Below are 19,829 nucleotides of genomic sequence, written 5' to 3' on the forward strand. Positions count from 1 at the left end.
AAATATATCTCTTTTCTTTATTTCTTTGGCCTTGTTCTAGTGCCAGTCCCTTTGCAATCACTTAAACAGTAGTGGTAATTTTCATATCAGGAATTCCACTGACCAATTTAAAATCTGAAAATAATTGAACTCTTCTAAAAGACCAGTGCTATACACAGAAAAATTCAATACTCTTGAAGCAGACAAAGCATAACCTGTGGCCTGTCTTCAAATAATGATTCCTGCTCTAATTTATTTTTTGTTCTTGTATACAGTGCTGCATGTGCCTTGAACCCAGGGCAAGCTATGTAAACACTCCAATGTGACATAATCCCCAGTCCCAGTTTCATTTTTTTTCCATGTGTCCTTTATCATCATGTGTTGGTCCATCCTGTTTCTTCCTTTTAAAATCACCCTTAAGGTCTCTGTGCCTGTCAAGGAGATTGATCTTCTTAGTTTTCTCTTCATGGCCATGTTAGGATTCATACATACATTGAAGCAACTGATGAGATACATAAAAGCTACTTCTTGCTATTTGTTCTACATAGAAAACGATTCCTTTAAGGAACTATGTATTATGTTGACAATCATCACATTTCTGTAACAAGGCTAACTTATTATCAGATTCAGAATGATGTTTGCGTCTAAATTGTTGAGTCTCCCCACACTTGCTGTATAATACATTGGAGACACTCCAAGCATTTATTAGCAGAATGAGTGCTCTTGTGGAAAACATATTTCTAGGTCTGTGACCATGAGAATTCATTGGTAATTCTAATGAGAAATCACTATGAAGAAAGCAAAGCCCCTTTTTACAGTAACTTTTGTCTTCAATGTTCCTTTAAAATTGGGTCTGTATTTGGTTAAGGTATATTTTTATAAAATTACCTTGACTATATTTAAGTAGATACACAATAGGCTAAATATGACAGTTGTTGTGTGATAATCACATTGTAATTACATATTTGGGATTGCTTTGGGTCTTGTGTTACAGCCACACTATTCAAAGCTGCTTGGTGATACTGTTTGAAATCACAAACAATAAATACAGAGCTGTGGCTTCAAGTGAAATGGAAATATTTCAAATTAATTCAGTCAGCAATTGTGCAAATCACTCCCCAGGAAAAAGAAAAGCTCAAGAACACAAGTCAGTTATCAGAACAGCTTTGTTGTAAAGCACACCATCAGTGTGTTTATAAAAATTACTTATACAAACAAGCGTAATCCTTATGAGCAGCCTAACTCTGTTTGCAATTAAATCCTGTTAAAAACATTCCTTGCAATGAACCCAAAGAAGAGAGACACAAAAACATAATTCCACCTCTACAATGAAAATAACAGGAAGTGACAATCACTATTCCTTAATATCTCTCAACATGAAAGGAATCAATTCCCAAATAAAAAGACATAGATTAACAGACTGAATATGTAAAGAGGACCTAGCATATTGCTGCATACAGGAAACACACCTAAGAGACAAAGACAGACACTACTTCAGTGGAAAAGACTGGAAAACAACTTTCTAAGCAAATGATCAGAAGAAACAAGCTGTAGCAGCAATTCTAATATAAAAAAAATGGACTTTCGACCAAAAGTCATCAAAAAAGATAAGGAAGGACATTTAATATTCATCAAAGGAAAACTCCATTAAGATGAACTCTCAATCCTAAATATTTATGATCCAAATACAAGGGCACCTACATTCATGAAAGAAACCTTATTAAAGCTCAAATCACACATTGTACCTCACACAATAATAGTAGGAGACTTCACCACCCCACTCTAATAAATGGACAGATCATGGAAACAGAAATTAAACAGAGACATAGAGAGAAAGAGAAGTTATGTACCAAAGGATTTAACACATATTTATAAAACATTCCATCAAAAAACAAAGTCACCTCATGGTATCTTCTTCAAAACTAACCATAACAGATACAGGAAGATAGAAATAATCCCATGCATCATATCAGACCACCATGGACTAAGGCTGGTCTTCAAAAACAATAACAACAGAAAGCCCACAAATGTATAGAAGTTGAACAATGCTCTACTCAATGACAACTTGGTCAAGAAAGAAATAAAGAAATGAAAGACTTCTTAAAATTTAATGAAAATGAATATACAACATTCCCAAATGTATGGGACACAATGAAAGCAGTGCTAAGAAGAAAACTCACAGCTGTGCGTGCCTACAAAAAGAAACAGGAGAGAGCATACATTCAGCAGCTTGACAGCACACCTAAAAGCTCTGTGACAAAAAGAAATAAATACATCCAAGAGGAGTAGAAGGCATGAAATCATCAAACTCAGGGCTGAAATCAACCAAGTAGAAACAAAAAGGACTATACGAAGAATCAGCAGAACCAAAAGCTGGTTCTTTGAGAAAATCAACAAGATAGATAAACCCTTAGCCAGACTAACCAGAGGTCACAGAGAGTGTATCCAAATTAACAAAATCAGAAATGAAAAGGGAGACATAACAACAGAATCTGGGGAAATTAAAAAATCATTAGATCCTACAAAACTGGAAAATCTGGAGGAAATGGACAATTTTCTAGACAGATACCACATACCAAAGTTAAATCAGGAACAAATAAACCATCTAAACAACCCCATAACTCCTAAAGAAATAGAAACAGTTATTAAAAGTCTCCCAACCAAAAAGAGCCCAGAACCAGATGAGTTTGGTGCAGAATTCTATCAGACCTTCATAGTAGACCTCATACCAATACTGTCCAAACTATTCCAGAAAATAGAAACAGACAGAGCACTACCAAATTCCTTCTATGAAGCCAAAATTACTCTTATACCTAAGTCACACAAAGATCCAACAAAGAAAGAGTACTTCAGACCAATTTCCCTTATGAATATTGATGCAAAAATAATCAATAATATTCTTGCAAACTGAACCCAAGAACACATCAAAATGATCATCCATCATGATCAACTATGCTCTTGGATTGGTAGGGATGCAGGGATAGTTTAATATATGGAAATCCATCAACATAATCTACTATATAAACAAACTCAAAGATAAAACCACATGATCATTTCATTAGATGCTGAGAAAGCATTTGACAAAATTCAACACCCCTTCATGATAAAAAGCCCTTGAAAGATCAGTAATTCAAGGCCCACATCTAAACATAGTAAAAGCAATATACAGCAAACCAGTAGCTAACATCAAAGAGAGAAACATGAAGCAATCCCACTAAAATCAGGGACTAGACAAGGCTGCCCATTCTCTCATTGCTTACACAGTATAGTCTGTGAAGTTCTAGACAGAGGAATCAGACAACAAAAGGAGGCTAAAGGGATACAAATTGGAAATGAAAAAGTCAGAATATCACTACTTGCAGATGATATGATAGTATACTTAAGTGACCCCAAATGTTCCACCAGAGAACTCCTAAACCTGATAAACAAGTTCAACAAAGTGACTTGGCATAAAATTAATTCAAACAAATCAATAGCCTCCTCTACTCAAAGGATAAACAGGCCAAGACAGAATTTAGGGAAATGACACCTTTTACAATAGTCCCAAACAATATAATATATCGAGGTGTGACTTTAACTAAGCAAGTGAAAGATCTGTATGACAAGAACATCAAGTTTCTGAAGAAAGAAATTGAAGAAGATATCAGAAGATGGAAAGATTTCCCATGCTCCTGGATTGGCAGGATTAATATAGTAAAAATGGCCAATTTGCCAAAAGCAATCTACAGATTCACTGCAATGCCCATCAAAATTCCTACTCAATTCTTCATAGAGATAGGAAGAACAATTTGTAAATTTGTTTGGAATAACCAAAAATCCCGGATTGCAAAAACTTTACTCAATAATAAAAGAACTTCTGGGGGAATCACCACCCCTGACCTCAAGCAGTATTACAGGGCAATAGTCATAAAAACTGTATGATAGTGGTAAAGCGACAGGTAGATAGATCAATGGAATAGAATTGAAGACCCAAAAATGAACCCACTCACCTATGGTCACTTAATTTTTTACAAAGTAGCTAAATCCATCCAATCGATAAAAGATAGCATTTTCAACAAATGGTGCTGTTTCAACTGGAGGTTAGCATGTAGAAGAATGCAAATCAATCCATTCTTATCACCCTGTGCAAAGCTTAAGTCCAAGCGGACCTCCACATCAAACTAGATATACTCAAACTGATAGAAAAAAGTGGGGAAGAGTCTTGAACACATGGTCACTCTGGAAATTTTCCTAAACAAAATACCAATGGCTTATGCTCTGAGCTCAAGAATTGACAAATGAGACCTCCTAAAACTGCAAAGCTTCTGTAAGGCAAAGGACACAGTTGTTAGCACAAAATGGCAACCACCAGATTGGGAAAAGGTCTTTACCATTAAATCTGATATAAGGTTAATATCCAAAATATACAAAGAACTCAAGAAGTTAGACTCTAGAGTGCCAAATAAGCTTTTAAGAAAGAGGGTACAGAATGAAACAAAGAAAAGTCATAGTTGAGGAGTATCAAATGTCCAAGAAGCACCTAAAGAAATGTTCAATATCCTTAGTCATCAGGGAAATACAAATTAAAACAACCCTGAGATTCCACCTCACATCAGTCAGAAGGGTAAAGATAAAAATTTTAGATGACAGCAGATGCTGCCAAGGATGTGGAGAAAGAGGAAGACTCCTCCATTGTTGGTGGGACTACAAACTGGTATAACCACTCTGGAAATCAGTCTGGAGGTTCCTCAGAGAATTTGACATTCCACTACCTGAGGGCCCATCTATACCTCTCCTGGACATATGCCGAAAAGATGCTTCAGCATACAACAAAGACACATGCTCCACTATGTTCATAGCAGCCTTATTTTTAATAGCCAGAAGCTGGAAAGAACCCAGATGTTCTTCAACAGAAGAATGGATTAAAAAAATGTGGTTCATTTACGCAATGGAGTACTACTCAGCAATCAAAAACAATGACTTCATAAAATTTATAGGCAAGTAGAATGAACTAGAAAATATCATCCTGAGTGAAGTAACCCAATCACAGAAAAACCCGCATTGTATGTTGTCATTGATAAGTGGATATTAGCCAATAAGCTTGATTACACAAGATGCAATCCACAGTCCACAGGAAACTCAAGAACAAGGATGACCAAAATGTGGATGCTTCTACTCCTTCTTAAAAGTGGGAACAAAAACATCCGTAGGAAGGGATATGGAGGTAAAATTTAGAGCAGAGACTGAACGAACAGCCATTCAGAGCCTGCCCCACATGTGTCCCATATATATATATATATATATATATATATATATATATATATCCACCAAAACTAGAGAAGATTGATTAAGCTAAGAAGTACATGCTGAAAGGGACCAGATACAGATCTCTCCTGGGAGACACAACCAGAGCATGTCCAATACAGAGGTCAATGCTAGCAGCAAACCACTGAACTGAGAATTGGGACACCCATTGGAGGAATTAGAGGAAGGATTGAAAGAGCTGAAGGGGCTTGCAAACCCATAAGTACAACAAGGCCAACCAACCAGAACTTCTATGGACTAATCTACTACCCAAAGACTATAAATGGACTGACCCAGGTCTTCAACTGCATATGTAGCAGAGAGTGGCCTTTTTGGGGCACCAGTAGAAGGGGAAGCCCTTGGTCCTGTCAAGGTTGGACCTCCAATGCATGGGAATGTCAGGGGTTGTGGTGGTAAGTGGAGGTGGTTGGGGGAAACGCCCTTATGGGGTTGGAGGTGGGGAAAGGTGACTTATGGACAGGAAACCTGGAAAGGGAATAACATTTGAAATGTAAATAAAGAAATATATTCAATAAAAAATAAATAAACGCAAAAAACAAAACAAAGCAAAACAAACAACAACAACAACAACAAACCCACTGTGCTTTGGTACCCTGTGGTAGGTATCTTAGCTTCATAATTACTGAGTTTTAGGATGAATATTTCCTTTATTACTTTTCCGTCTGACTTGGAGTGATCTTTCTGATTAAAAACTGATCAGATTCTATGTAATATGAAACGAGTCATTAGGGTAAACATTCAATATTTTTATTTGCAATGCCACACTTATTATGGTGTGTGTATGTGGTGTGTGTGTGTGTGTGTGTGTGTGTGTGTGTGTGTGTGTGTCTGAGTGTGCATGCATCATATGGTGATTATGGTTGAGCTGAAGATTTGAGTTGTCTGAAAATGTTTTTGGTTTTGCTTCTCACAATCAGTGATATGCCTAGATTAATTTCCCTTTACTTGGGTTGTCTGCAAGTCTACAAACTCAGTGTAAGCAACTGTTCTGATTCGCTCACCATTTTTCTTAAACTGTAGGGATGTTAGCTACTCATTTCTCTGTCATTGCTAATGATTCTGATACATGTACTTCATTGTTACGTTTAGCTAGTCATTTAGTTTATGAGACACATCAGCAAGAAGAATATCTCTACCTAGGTTTTCTAGAGGAAAAAGTGAACACTATGTAAAAAGTTAAATTTTATGATGGTTTTATAATATTTACATGAGGGTGTTTTACTTTTTATTACATTCTTAAGTTGAAATTGTATATACATTCTGCATACAAAATTGAGAATTTCTCAATATATTAGGTAATTTGAAACTTAGAACTTTATAATTCCAAATAATTTCCATATACGTCTGCCAATGCCCACCCAAATAAACAGGTAAGAAAAGTGAAAAACTTAGCAAACAATTAATATACACATAGATATACAGATAAACATGGTGTCTCTAGTGATTGTTTTGAAATAAAAATAAATGCGAAGAAGAGTGTCATGAAAAGATTTTACCAACTCTGTTTATAAGTGTACAGATTGTTTTTAAATATTCTATAAAGAAGTTGGGATCAGTGATAAGCAGGCATTCAATTAAAAAGCATTCATGGTACTTATTAAGTAGTACTTAGCTGTGGGTCTTATGGTCTGATTATTTTTTGATCTGAGTAAGCCACTATTGGGGGAATAAATAATGGCTTTTCAACCTGTGCCGTTCTCTGAGAGAGGCCACTTGGTAGCAGTTTTGACTTTATTTTGATGATGGAGACTGAGTCCTTCCTGAGTAGAAAAATGCAAATAGATTCATACTTATCTATGTGCACAAAGCTCATTTCCAAGTGGATCAAAGACATCAAAATAAAACAGGCAAAACAGGATACACTAAATATAATAGAACAGAAAGTGGGAAAAGTGCTTTGAACTCATGGATAGAGGAGCCAACTTCCAGAACAGAACACCAATGGCTCAGACTCTAAGATCAACACTAGATAAATGTGACCTCATGAAACTGAAAACCTTCTGTAAAGCAAAGGACACTGTCATTAGGCTGAAACAGCTGCCTACAGATTGATAAAGAATCTTCACCAACCCTACATCTGCCAGAGGGCTAATAACTAAAATTTATAACGAACTCAAGAAGTTAGACACCAGCAACCGAAATCACCCAGTTAAAAAGTGGGGTACAGAGCTAAACAGAATTCTCAACAGAGTGATCTCAAATGGCAGAGAAGCATTTAAAGTATTTTCAAACTTTACTCATCAGTAAAATGCAAATCAAAAGACCTTTCAAGATCTATGTGATCAAGATGGAATGTAGACACACCCTGGGTTACAATATGATCCAAATGGAATACAGACACACTCACAGTAAACACCTTTAACCCAAAACAATGTAGGCAAGGTTAGTTTGTAGAAGGAAACACCCATGTTGGAAAGTGAAGTTTAGCTGGAGGGTAGGTTAGTGAGTGCAGTTCAACTGAGTTCCAGCAAGGCAGTTGAGTTTGGTTGAGTTGAGATCAGAGAGTTTTTCCAAGTACAGCAATCTGACAGAAGCAGAGAGAAGTCAGTTTGAAACAGTCAGCATGATGAGGAGTTTTGAGACAGAACAGGTGAGTTTTACCACCAAGTCTGAGTTCATAAGGAACTAGAAAGGGTGAACTTATTCAGCAGTAAGCTTCTGAGATCACAATTACATCTGGTGAATAAAGTTACTTTTAAAATCTACCATATTTTGTGTCCAGAGACACCTCTCCATCTAGTTTACCCCATCCCATGCATATTTATATTTCTATCAGTGAACTGGCTAATTTTATGTCAACTTGACACAAGCTAGATTTATGTAAAAGGAGGAAACCTCTGTTGAGAAAATGCTTCCATAAGCTCCAGTTTCAGGCATTTTCTTTATTAGTGACAGTCCATTGTGTGTGAAGCCATCCCTGATCTGGGTGGCCATGTGCTCTAAAGGAAAGCAGGTTGAACAAGCCATAAAGCAAGCCAGTAAGCAGTACCCCTCAATGGCCTCCACATCATCTTTTGCCTCTAGTTTCTTGCCTGCTTGAGTTCTTGGCCTCAGTACGTTTTGATGGTGAACTGTTATATGGAACATGAATAAAAAATTCTTCCCAGATTGTGTATGATCATGGTATTTCATCACAGCAGTGGTAACTTTGACCAAGATAGTCATTTTTTCTGGCTTTGTCTTCGTCAGTCTCTTTGAAATTCTTTGCCTTTTTAATCCCATATAGGTGGTGTTTTGTGACTTATATAGATAAATTTATTATAAGATATGTAAACTATGGTAATTATAATAGTAATTAATACTGAAATGAAAGTAACTAACAGTACTATCAAAAATATTGCTGTATTATATATTTCTTTTAATGAAATTCCTTTATCTTGTCAATATTTTGTTTTTCAATAAATTATGACATTGTGTTTGTGTTTCTGAAATAGCATACTTATGACAGGAAAACATATTTAAATACTCCCCCAAAACATATAACACTCTACAAGGGTCTTGACATTATTATATATTTTCAAGATAACTTAAAAATGAGAAATTCTTATCACTTAAAATTAAGTTTAAGTTGAAATAGATTCAATTACTTAAAATATATGCTATTCTAAATGCCAGAATAATTTTTTCATTTAGTATTGGTTTACCACCTTAATGTCAAGATTAAACAGAAAAAAATTAATGATATGAATTAGAAGGACAATGTGAGAGAGACATTGGCAAGTGTCAAGAAATGGAGGATAGAGAGCTATAAGGGCTTTACTGAGTGTCTCCATGAATTGCTGAAAGGCACCCTCCTGTAATAGACTACTGATACAATAGAGTTTGGGTGTGGCTGATAGAGAAAGCAAACCTCATCCCTGCTCCCTGTGTACTGATGAGCTTGATGCTGGGGTTTAAGCAGGAAGGTACACTGCTAATTAAAGTATCCAGGTAAATTATTCATACATTCCTAGATTTTTAAATTGCCTTTATACAAATAAATGAACAAAGGTATTAAATGCATCACCTCTCACCATATCAATAAGTGTGAGCTTATTACAATCAAATCCATCCTCAGTTTTATAGTGTTAAATTAAAAGAGTTTATGTGAAGTATTGATATATAAGTGGTGAATATTAAAATCAAATTTTAAGGTTGAAGTGTATTAAAATTCAATGGAAAAAATGAGAAACTCTTTTGTATTTTAGATTTTTGTTTCTAAAAGAAATCCAAGCCTGCACTCTTCATATTCATTCAATGTAATTTTCTGAATTGTTACAAATACAACTGTACGTCAATGTATTCATTTTCTTTATGGACAATTGCCATGAAACCACAAGTTTTCTTGCAGACATAATCTTTTCATCCTACTCACAACTATTTCCAAGTGATGTACCTTTCAATCTTCTGTTCGAGTGCCTTTCCTTGACTCCTCAGGGCTTCCCAAGGCAGGACTGGATAGCCTACTCCTACTCAGTGGCCTCTTTGCTGCATCAAACAGCCTCTCCACTTGTCAGGAAACTTCTTCATATGATTTCCACATGGCCTGAAGATTTTTTTAATACAAGGTCTCATTTAATTCTATTTATAAACTTAACCTAAGCTTTTTGTTCAACACGATAATAATTTAAGGTAACCTGTTTGTGATAACTTACAGACATTCACTTAATCCTTCCTTTTTGCTGAATTCTATTCATCCTGACTAATCAAGTTAAAATAATACCTATTCTACTTGGCAAACCAATCTACTAGGATTTGATTTTTCATATCTCATAAATGTTTAGACATTAATTTTATTACATTCATAAATGTATGTATTGTTACATTTAATTTTACTTACACTTACATAAATAATATGTGTGCTTTAAACAAGCCATCCATCCCCATGTCCATAAGTTGCTTCTCTGAGGATATAATAGTTCATAAAAGCATACCTAGACATCTCATAGGATCATATGTAGCCATGCATGTAAGAACAATTGTGTTAGAATGCCAATTTCTTAAAAACAAAGCCAAGATGAAATGGATTTTATTGAGTATATTCATTGAGGTACTTAAAACTTTTTGTTCTGTGATATTAAAGTATAGACTAACAATGTTCTATCTTTGTGATATTTAAAAGATTTGTATCAAACATAACTAAAGATGGAAGTTAAATCATCATGTATTATTATCTTAAATTACTTCTTTTTTGGTTTTATTAAAGAGAATACTTTAAATCTTACACAAATTATCTTGCATTCAATTAGTTTGTTTTCAGATATTGTTTAAATAGCAGCCATTAGACACACAGTTTTCAAAGGTATCTCACTGAAAAGCATTCTATTTTCTAAAGGCAAGTGTAACTAAATGACTTCAAATCTTCAGAAGAATGTAATTTGACTTTTTAGATAATTTAATATTTACTGCTTAAGCAATGTAAAAGACTGTAAACTATGAATGGATATTTAGTTTTGATTAAGAAAAAATTAGATAAAATTTGTTTTTTTCCTTTTAATGCTACTTAGAAGAGGGAAAATGATTGGTCTTTCCAAGCCAACGCAGCTGCTAATTTTCTTTCTTTCTTTCTTTTTTTTAAATCTTTATTAACTTGAATATTTCTTATTTACATTTTGATTGTTATTCCCTTTCCTGGTTTCCGGGCCAAAATCCCCCTAACCCCTCCCTCTCCCCTTCTATATGGGCTTCCCTCCCCATCCTCCCCCCATTGCCGCCCTCCCCCCAACAATCAAGTTCACTGGGGGTTCAGTCTTGGCAGGACCCAGGGCTTCCCCTTCCACTGGTGCTCTTACTAGGATATTCATTGCTACCTATGAGGTCAGAGTCCAGGGTCCGTCCATGTATAGTCTTTGGGGAGTGGCTTAGTCCCTGGAAGCTCTGGTTGGTTTCAAGCCCCTTCAAGCTCTTCCAGTCCTTTCTCTGATTCCTTCAACGGGGGTCCCGTTCTCAGTTCAGTGGATTGCTGCTGACATGCGCCTATATATTTGCTGTATTCTGGCTGTGTCTCTCAGAAGAGATATACTTCCAGTTCCTGTCGGCCTGCACTTCTTTTCTTCATCCATCTTATCTAGTTTGGGGGCTGTATATAAAACAGGGAACAAATGGGGCAGAATGAATCACGTGACAATTGCCTTCTCGGGCCAGATGCTGATTTTGAATATCTATCCCTGTGGAATAATTGTAGGTTACTAAGTTTCAAAAATTCTTTTATTTTATGACCTTTTTTTTTAGGAGTTAGCCCTACTAGAATTTTCTCAAAGCTCTTGAGAATAAATTAGCAGGAAGGCTTTGTAGGCTTGATGAGATCATTATCAAATAAAAATCTGACATGAACTTTGTTGGATATGCAGTGGAATGGAAAGGAAATAATTAGCACAGGAGAAATCAGAAGTCAGATTCTATTTAGCTGTAATTAATTAGCTAGTTAATTTTTGGGGACAGCCTCTCAACCTGTAGTGTAAGACAGATTCAATCTCATAACATTCCCCTGCCTCAGCTTCCTGAGTGCATGGAATTTAGAAGTTAGCATTTCTTATGTAGATTTTACTAAAAACAAAACAAAGCAAAGAAAAACAACAAAAACAACAATGACAAAACCAAAATCCAAACCAAACCAAAAAACCAAACCAAACCAAAACAAAAAACAAACAAAAATAACAACAAAAAGAACAACAACAAAACCCCATAAGCTCCTGAATTGTCCTCCTTTTCCTTCCTAAAAATATACCTTCCTCATCTCTCATATATGTAGCTCTTATGTACGGAGTGAGATCGACTGTGGCTGTAAGAGGAAGTTTGATCAGTTTGAGTCTCAAAATGAAATGGAAGAAGGCAGGGGCATTCCGTACTGAATGGAAGGCATGTGCACTCCACACTGAATGGCAGCCCTGAGCATTCTACACTGAATGGAAGGCATGCACATTCTTCACCGATGTGTCCATCAGTCAGACTTTCAATAATGCCACAAAATGCCTGAGAAGAAAAAAAGAAAAGATCTTGACTCACAGTTTTCTGGCTCACAGTTTCGTCTATCAGAGCAGGAAAAATTTATTAATGCTAAGTAGCTCATGTCATCCAGATTGAGGGGTGTAGCAAATAAAACTACTCCAAAAAGCTTTCTTCTTTTTCTTCCTTTTATTGCACAAGAGACTCTTGCTTATAGGATGCACTATCCCTATCTAGCAATTCTGTGATTCTTTTAGTCAATCCCAAGATCATGCCCACATACACTTACAGGTGTCCATTTCCAACATCCCAGAACAAGGCGAAGGAGAGCTACTGGGAATGTTTTTATCTTGAGAGATTTACCAAAAATATGTGATTTATTTCTGTCTTATGAATATTTGTGTGCATACCTGAGGTCCTGGCCACTAAGTGTTTATTGTGTAGTTGGCCAGAACAGAAGCAGAGTACCTGAGGTGCTTCCACTACTCATATTTGCACACCTACTGTGAAGGAAGAGAGGTTCTCACTACGGCACCTTCTTTAATCTGGTTTTACTGATACTTAGAAATTAGTGTTTACTATGAATGTTATATTTTATTTGCTACTTATATTAATTTTCTAATAAAATTTATGAGATTTTTGATGTTTTAAATTAAAATTTAGAGATCATTTTTATTTTATATTGCTATGGGAGTCCAACAAAGTCATAGTTTATAGTTAATTAAAGTCTTTATTCTAGCTAGCTGGAACTACAATCAGGCAATGGGGACCCAAGTGTAGAAGCAAGCATTTAGAGCAAGGCACTTCTAAGGTCAAAATCTACATCCTGTTATCTTGCTTGCAGCTATAAGGAGAGAAATGTGTGTGTGTGTGTGTGTGTGTGTGTGTGTGTGTGTGTGTGTGTGTGTGTGTGTGTATGTGTGCAAACAAACAATCCAATTGAAGCTAAACTAAGCAGTTACTTGGAGTGGCAGGTTTGTAGAAGCAGGCAGTTTAAGAAAGATCAAGGTCTATGCACAGTCCACAGACCACATGAAGCTCAAGAAGGACAAACAAAGTGTGGATGCTTTAGTCCTTCTTAAAAGGGGAAACATACCAGGGGATATGGACACAAAATTTGGAGTAGAGACTGAAGGAATGGTCATTCAGAGCCTGCTTCACCTGGGGATACAGAAGATATATATATATATATATATATATATATATATATATATATCAATACTAAATACAATTGATGAAGCCAAGAAGTGCATGCTGACAGGAGCCTGATATAGCTATCTCCTGAGAAGCTCAGCCAGAGCCTGACAAATACAGTGGTGAATGCTAACAGCAAACCACTGAACTGAGAACCGGGTCCTGGTTGGAGGATTTAGAGGATTGAAGGAGCTGAAGGGATTTGCAAACCCATAAGAACAACAATACCAACCAACCAGAGCTTCCAGGGACTAAACCACTACCCAAAGAGTATGAACAGATTCATGGCTCCAGCTGCATATGTAGCAGAGGATGGCCTTGTTGGACACCAATGAGGGGAGAAGCCCTTGGTCCTGCCAAGGGTAGACCCACACCCAGTGCAAGGGAATGTCAGGGGGCATGGGAAGAGAGGGTGGTTCGGGAGGGGGAACACCCTTATAGAAGAAGGGGAGGGGGATGGAATAGGAATAGGGGGCTTTTGGCCGGAAAACCGGGAAAGGGAATAACATTTGAAACGTAAATAAAAAATATCCAATAAAAAAACCAATTGTTTATAAAAAAGGAAAGATAAGAAATGGCAAGGCTTTGGGAGATAATTTCAACCTTTTAAAATTATATTAAAAATAAAGTAAAATAGTATGGAATAAAAAACAACAAAAAACCAGATAAATTAGCTCTAATATCCTAGCCTGAAGTTCCTAGAATGTAGTAGTGTAATTTTCTAAGTCATTTTCCATCAAGGAGGTAAGATTCAGATCAAACTTGGAATGGAATACAAGATCAAAGAACCTCTGCACTCTCTTGTCCTATAAAATTTTTCATTAAAAAATTATATTTTTCTCATATAATTTTTCTATTTAAGATCATTCTAGATAATAATGTGGGAATCTGGGTGGGTTATTGGTATCATAGAAAAAATAAAAATATTATTTTAGTAATACGGCAATAGTATTCATATGGAAAATATAAATACATTTTTCTGTCATAGTATGAAATAAATGTACTTGTGTATCTGATGTGGTACTGGTCCTTGCATCTCAGGGCAAATGATTGTTCCAAAGATATTTGTTTCAAAATGGAAATAAAGAAAGTTTATTAATAAACAAGACCCAAACAAGAAAAACAACAACAGATATGTTAACATAGAAGGGAGAAATCTCATGGACCCCAATATTGAACAAAGAGCTACAGGCAAGCAAGAACTGCTGAGACAGACAGACAGAGGAGGCAGGGGGGAGTGGGAGGGAGAGTGGGAGGGGGAGTGGGAGGAGATGGAGACAGGACGGAGAGACAGAGAAACAGAGAGATGGAGAAGGAGACAAAGATAGAGACAGAGACAGAGACAGAGAGGTTGGTTGTTCCTAGGGGAGACCACAATAATTGTTTATCCAATATCAGTGGTCATTCCTGGAATCATATACAACTTCAGGCCTTCTTGATCTCTCTTTAGAAAAAACAAGCAAAAGAATAAAAGAATAAAAGCACCCCCCCCCAAATACAAGAAGGCTAGTACTCATATATATGTGTGCACATGAGTGCTACCCCCTCCAGGAACACATAACAACAGCAGCAGCAGCAGCAGCAGCAGCAACAACAACAACAACAATAACAACAACAGCAACAACTGGAAACCATAATAGATCAGCCAAAGGTGAGAAAGGTAAAAAAATTTCCCGAGAAGAGTATCATAAGACAAAATACATCCCCAAAATTCCAGAGTTTACTTTGGGTTTGCTGTCTTCTCGTTAGCACAGGGCCTGCCCGTAAGTGTGGTTTGTATTCCCAGTGAGAATCCATTGGAGAAAAAATTTTTTTCTTTGTGAGTGGTTGTCACTTTGAGATACCTTCTGGGTTAGGAATAAGGGATGATGTCCAGTTCTCCTCTTAGCACCAGAATTGCAGCTGACTTGAATCTGTGCAGGCCCTGTGGATGCTGCTGTAGATGCTGTTGTGCCTAGAAGATAGGGTTTTCTCCATGTCATTTATATCTTCTGGACTTGACAATCCTTTTGCCTCCTCTTACACATGGCACCCTGAGCACCAAGGGGAGAGGTTTGATGAAGATATCCCATTAAGGTTGAATGTTCTAAGGTTTCTAACTCTCTGCATTGTCCCGTCTTGTGTCTGCATTCGTCCCATTTACTTGCAACCTAAGCTATTTCCCAGAGCTAGTGGGGTCATGGATCTTGGAGGAGAATCTACAACTACAGCTTTAGTGATCCCAAGTAATCCCCATCAGCAATCTACATTTTCCCCTATATCCACCTAGTCTAAGCTTTACTCTTTATCAAGGAAATTGCTCTTTGAAAAAGATGGGGTCCTCTGCAGAAAACCACAACCTATCAAATTTCAGTCACAACGGATATATCTGTGAAACATCCCCTCACCTAAAGCTCAGAGAACACTGTAGAAGGGGAGGTGGAATTATCAAAAGAGCCAGAAGATCAAGGAGTTTGCTGTGAGAGAGTCAACCCTCTGGTAATATCAGAAGTTACACCCATGTAATTTCATCAACATGACTGACTGAACATGAGGTGAGCAAAGACTACACAGATAGGCACACCGATGTTGATGGGGAAGGCTTGGGAAGTCTCAACTACACACAGAATTATGGGCAACTACGCAATGCTGAGATTGGGACAAATAGACTTCCCCAGGAAAGAGCACATGAACCGATTATCCAACACTAAATGGTCAGTCCTGAAAACATACATACAATTAATCACCATTATACAGACTAAGCAGGTTTTACGTAGGAATGTGCATAGACGTATACATAAGTGGATCTGAAAAGGAAAACGAGGTGGATTATGGGAAGATGTGGAGAGAGGAAAGGTAACGCTTTGAGAGATGGTATAGTTATAACCTCAAAACCTAAAAAATTGAAATGAAATAAAACCATTAATGTTCATTCATTGCAGATGACAAATTAGTTTCCTTTTCTTATGGAATAGTGCAGTATTCTTAGTATTTTTATTTCTCTATCTGTAGTTTGTTCACAGTTTATGTTTATGAGAGGCAGAAATGCAGGAATGTAGAATTCCAAGAGGAATATAGTCAGAGTAATGGAGGAATTAATTTCTCTCAGAGATTTCTTTCTTTTTACCCTCCTCTATCTTCTTCCTTTCCTCCCTCCCTCTCTTCCTCCTACCCTTCATTTCTTCTGCCATGCCATATTACTTTAGTCACAACACCCATATATTGAAACCATCTTCCTGACTATTTCCTTTAGGGAGTTGGGCATTTTAATGTACTTGCAATCCCCAAATGCAGCCCTCATAATGCTTTCACAGCCCTTTTCAAATATTTAGTTCAAAGCGAGGATGTTCTTATACACTTGAACTTGTAATGTGCTTTTAAAGTTCTGTTAGTATTAAAATATTCAGGGAGAATATTACATCAAAGTAAGGGCAATCATATTACAATATGGAATAACATGAGACCGGAATGTAGAAGAAATCTTAAAAGCATGGTATCTCAGCTGCATATTAGAAATTGACAAAACTTGAGTTTAAAGACTTCAAAAGGAAATCCACAATATTGAATGTGTAAGTACATTAAAACTACAAGAAAAATGAGTATGGCTATTGATAAGTGTGTATGTCCTTGGGTCTAAAGAGAATAAAAATTCTTAGCACTCAATTATTGACCAGTATTAATATTAAGTTAGGTTGGATATGGAAGTATTTCATATCTATGGTAAAAATTACATGTTTTAGAGACTCAGGGAGAAATTTCAGCTAAAATACATTTGAGGTAAAATGCAAAATTCAGGTTATTAAGATTATGGGAAACTGTTTAACGGGGTGAATTAAGTGTGTGTGTGTGTGTGTGTGTGTGTGTGTGTGTGTGTATGTGTGTGTGTGTGTGGTTTTAGTTATAACTGGCTGTGGTCATGTGACCTGCAAGTACCTCAAAGGCCCACATGTCACAGGTGTAGTTCCAGGATGATCAACATTCAGGTCAAAAGTCTTTAGGTCACTAAAGGGCGTGTCTTTAAAGGGGATCCTGTACCAAACCCTCTGTTTCCAGCTTCTTTTCCTTTCTAGCTGTAACATTAACAGTTTGATTTTACCATCCACTGTTACAGTATGGCAATTATTCCTAAGAGAAATAAAACTACAGGACTATATAATGCAACCTCAAAAATGATAAAAGTAACTCTTTACTCCTTACATTAATATTCAATGTGTTTTTGTAGTGGTAGAAAGCTACCACACTAGCTTAAACAGGATTCAATAACCTAGGTTAAGATTCATCTTCTAATAAAAGAGTCAGAATGAGTTGAGAGCTTTGATGTTGATTTATAGATGACATCCTCAAGTAAAAGAATCAGGGACATGAATGAATGTTCAGCATCTGCAAGAACAAGCAAAAAGGAAAGTAAACTAGAACATCTTGTTCTTGAAATATACAACATTGGGGAGAAGGAACGTATAGGGTCCACTGCCAGAAGGAAGGTCATTAATTAGAAGGATGGTGTTGTCATTTCACAGTAAAAACTTTGACCCAGAATTGTTCCTGTCTAAAGGAACTGCAGGGACAAAAATAGAGGAAAAAACTGAGGGAAAAGAGCTCCAGTAACTGGCCCAACTAAGGACCCATTGCAAGGAGAGGCTCCAGGGCCTGACACTATTATTGATGGTGTGCTTACAGACAGAAGTCTAGCATGGCTGCCCTCTGAGAGGCCCAACAAGCAGCTGACTGTGACAGATGCAGATATTTACACCCAACCAAAGAACTGAAGTTCAGGCCACCTGTGGTTGATTTAGGGAAAGTTTGGAAGAAATTCAGGAGGGTGACATCATACGAAGACCAGAAATGTTAACTAATCTGGACCCAGGAGATCTGTTAGACACTGAGCCACCAACCAGGCAGCATACACAGGCTGGTCTGAGACCCCTGACACATATGCAGCAGAGGACTGCCTGCTCTGGCCTCAGTGAGAGAAGATGCACTTAACCCTTGAGAGACTTGAGGCCCCCGGGAGTGGGGAGGGCTGGCAGGATGATATGGTGGAGGTATGTAGGGTGGGGGTGGGAAAGTGGATGTGGGAGTGACTGGGTGCAGTTGGGGATATCCTTTTGGAGAAGGGGAATAAAGAATGGGATGAGGAACTGTTGGATAAAGATAATTAAAAAAGAAATACATTTTTCTTCATCTTGAGCATATATATATATATATATATATATATATATATATATACTCAAAGGTTGATGGTTAAAAATAAATACATGTATTTGTTATCTGTTCCTTAGTATGTTTTCTGCTCAGATCTATAGTCTATGTCTTTTTTTTAAATTTCTTTATATGACAGCTATTTTTTGAGTTCTTTACATCTCTAGATTTTTCTCCCAGTCCATAGGCTGCTTCTTCACTTGACTGTTTCCTTTGTTGAACAGAAGATTTTAGTTTCATGAGGTACTGATTATCAATTGTTAACTATGTTTTCTCCATGACTAGAGTCATGCTTAGTCCTGTACACATTGCTGTGTGGGGAATGTGTGAATTATTTTTCCAGTTGTGGGACCTATGATCCATGAGCCCACCGTGACAGGCATGGTGTTCCCCTGTCCAATAGTGACAGTAGCATTAGGAGAGTAGCCAACTATTCTGCCAATAGGTTTGAGATTTTTTTGGCATGAGGAAAGCTATGCTTGGCAATAAAAATATTGCTAAGATTCCACGTTGGGGGAGATTGTAGCCCTTGACCTTGAACTGAATGCTGTGGTTTACTTAAATGAACATAGTATCAAGGTGACTTCTACAAACTTCTGTTTATACTCACAGACCAATGCTATGCTCATCCTTAATCAAAGAAAGCATTTTCACCAGGACAATAGTAGTAAATTCAAAACTCATGGTTGCATAAGTAAGACATATGTTCCCAGACTTAACTAGGACATTTATATACTCACCTCTAACATTCAAGGAAGGTTATGAAAGGGAGAACAGAGAGAATATAATATAAAGAAGATAGGGATACATGCTACAAAATGCAAAATGCAAGTAAGAGGTGTTGAAATCATGCACTCCTGGCAGCTGAGTGCATTGGGTATTCACAAAATGAGCACATCAACAATCAGGCATCACATGTAGAGGAACTGAGAAAGGCCTGTCTCCTAATGGTGAACTCTTTACTTCTGATATAGTCAGGGTGTGGGAGACCATTGCCTTCCATCATATACCTTCAAATGACCACCCCCTTACCCCAGGGGACACTTCTATTTACACAAATTGTGCTAATTAAACTAAATAAGTATAATAGTTAATATTTATTGTTAGTTTGATACATCCCAGAGTCTCTTAGGTAAGGGCACCTCTGCTATAAAATTCCATTAATCCAAGAGGCATGTGGAGAACTAAGTCTGGGGGAACTATCTTGAATATAGACCATTGTAGGTGTCTATATTTTTCATCAATTGGTC

This window comes from Rattus rattus, chromosome 6, assembly GCF_011064425.1.
Source record: "Rattus rattus isolate New Zealand chromosome 6, Rrattus_CSIRO_v1, whole genome shotgun sequence".
Classification (NCBI taxonomy): Eukaryota; Metazoa; Chordata; class Mammalia; order Rodentia; family Muridae; genus Rattus; species Rattus rattus.